This window comes from Dreissena polymorpha, chromosome 9 (genome assembly GCF_020536995.1).
Source record: "Dreissena polymorpha isolate Duluth1 chromosome 9, UMN_Dpol_1.0, whole genome shotgun sequence".
In the NCBI taxonomy this organism is placed as follows: Eukaryota; Metazoa; Mollusca; class Bivalvia; order Myida; family Dreissenidae; genus Dreissena; species Dreissena polymorpha.
The window spans coordinates 40167904-40171175 of record NC_068363.1 but is presented as its reverse complement, the minus strand read 5'-3'; positions in this window follow the sequence as shown (position 1 = coordinate 40171175).

Genomic DNA, 3272 nt, shown 5'->3' with positions numbered 1-3272 from the left:
CTATGTACGAAACTCCATGACTCAAATAAGGGAAAACATAAACTAAAATTATTCAACTGCTTAGAACCATTTTATCGCGAAAGTACATTGAAAAAAGTGTAATACGCATATTAAAACGAAATAAACATTCACAAATACGATTTTCCGGTAACTCGTGATATAACGAAAGTCTTTTTTGAAATGAGCAATACAATTCTAGTACGTTTACTTGAATTATTATTATGCATCCGACCGGAATCAACAGGAGCTTTGATATATGTTTCCAAAGAATGGAATTATATTGAATAACATGATGTCATTAAATGCACATGGAACTAAACAAAGTATGCAATATAGTACGCTTGCAACGAAAAACCACGTGAAATTCAAAACACAAAAAAACATTTCTCGTAAATGTCATATTAAAAACGACAGGAACATAACTACAAAGGATCTCGAGGGCGAGATAATACTTGCATGTCGTGTTTAATTAGTGCCTCTACGTAATGTATTCCTGTATGTATCATTTCGAAAATGATTCAGCAATAATCCAGACGGCATCGCACGCATCCCTTTAGTGAATACAGTATGTCTGGTCTGTTTTTGATATCCATTAATAATCTCCAGTGCACGGCATCGTAGGTTAAAGGCATACAGGATGGTGGACCGCTAATGCAATAAAATCCGCGTCGTCTGTTTGGTGCATGATATGCTGTCGATTCAACGCAGGAATATAATAAGTCCGTTCTTAGATGTACTATATCCCTTTTGGTATAATGGTCTTGCAAGATTAAACAACACAATAAATTATTCCTTTAAATAACTATTAACTAATTAACTATAAGCGTGTTACATGACGCGCGGTCAAAACGGTAAAATGATAACGACTTTTGCGATCAGTGTATGTCTAATGCTTTCCGTTTTGATTTTCAAACGCAATAGCAATTATAAATATTTATCAATATAAAAGGCAAACTTCCATTGAACATTTATCACATATGTTGTTCGAATCCGAAGCAAACAAGACATATTGAATCATCTACTAAGAATAATTCCAAAACATTATACACGTTATGAACTTGATTTTTTATATTAGTACAACATTCAATTTATTGATAATCATTATGAAAATTGTGTATATATGCTTGAACAGGTCATATTCTAGTTAATCCATTAGGATATGATTCGAAAAATCATATTGATCAGAACAAACACTCTGTTTGCCAGATATCATGAATAAAAAGTAAAATATAAAGTTGAATACGATTAATTGAAGCAAATACGCAACGATTACAAAAATGATATAGTCCATAACTACAACCTCATTGAACGAAAAACAAACAAACCATTATACACGCTCAACAGCCATGTCGTAAAATTGGGAAGAAATTATTTCAGAAGCAAACACCTTATATATCATCTTCAGAATAGCTCGTCAATGAGAAGGTCAATACAAGTGGTATGATTAGAATGTATGGTATTTAACAAAGCCATAGAAAAGTATCTATCTCAATGACTAAGTCTACTTCGATATCGAAGAAAAAGAATGAAAACTTATGAGATGTAAGAAACATGGATTCAATAATATGCACATGTCTAGAGAATATTTCTAAAATATTACGGTCAATACGTGTGTTGTGTTTTAGAAGCAACGAATATTTGACAAGGCCATTGAGAAGTTTCGATGACTAATTCCACTCTGTTTATGCCAAATAACGAATGAATACTCGTGAGGTGTAAGAAGCTTTTATGTAATACAATGCATATCGGATTATTTAGTAATGAACTACTATGATATTATTGCTATTAATTTCTGAATATTGGTCAAAAGCGTAAACGCTGACCGTATTCCGCATACAAGCACCTAAGCTATTGACGTTGATATATGTAAATTTAAAAACGACGTATACACTATTTTAGTTTTTGTGTTGTTTTGTAGTACATGAACACACTACAAAAACTGAATATCAGTAGTTGCTTTCGTAACGGGCTGATTTGAGTATAACATGATGGCAATCATTTTCTTGTAAACATATTTATCATACACATATACAAATGTGCCGTATGGTATTTCCAAACATTAATAACAAATACGATAGATTGCTCCAAATGTCATTCAGAGTCATACATGGATGCTATAATTATTTTTATCCCACCAAAAAAGGAAACACTAAATTAAGTCCGACAGAACATCATGCTTCGGGACAATCTTAGAGGATTTATCTTCTTTGTTGCAGTAAGCATCAGCTGCTTTCTAAGCCAAAGGCCAATCAATTGACCACGAACATAATTGGAAACTCCGTTCTGTCATTTAAAGTCCTCTTTTTACTGAGCGATACAGATCAAATTAGTAGGTTTTACAATGTAAGTTTTGTAACTGCACCGCGTGAATGTACATTTCAATAAATACTATTTTATGCAAACGCTGTCGCAAAAACACTTATCACATTTCTAAAATATTATAATGGTTATCTTAAAACACATAATATTATACAATTTCGAATATATTATAATGTTTATATTTGATAATGGAACATATTGACAATTATCAAGTGGGATGTTCTATTTACAAGCACACACTTTCTAGAAGGTTTCATTGCGCGATATTTAATAATCATTTGGTCACTGATAAAATTATATGAAATGGATATGTTTCTAACAATACGAATTATCATGACCCTTTGCGTTATTGGTATTAACCAACTTTGTATAAATGAACAATAACTTAAAAAGCTAATTAAAAATGAAATAAATAAGCTAATGTTTGTGAATTCCCATTAATTTAACATTTATTTATGCACGTTAAAGCCAATCGTTAATTTAATTGTCAATGCATAAAGAGAATGCTTATGACCGACTATAGACTAGGTTAAGCAATTAAGCAATCTTACTTACAATCAACGAAATTGTACAAACGCCAGTTCTATTTTTTATATATCTTATTGGATGGTATAATATATGAGTCGTCCTTTGGGGAAACCATGCTTAATACACGTGTGTACGTATTATCACAGATTGGCCGGTACAGTTCACACCGACTAATTTGGGACGACACGTTCCGCCTAAACTTGATTTTTGTTTAGATGACATTGCTTTTCACGAAAAATTCCTTAATGGCGCAAAGTTTCGACTCTTATATGGATGTGCGTGCTGCACGGCTAATCTGGGACGAAACTTTAGGCACATTCATTAAGCCCAGTTAAACCAGAGCGCGACTCATATCAAACGAGGCATGCAGTTAGTTTGAGCAAGATATGAAATCATATTCGGTCTTTTGTTATCGTCGGTGCTAT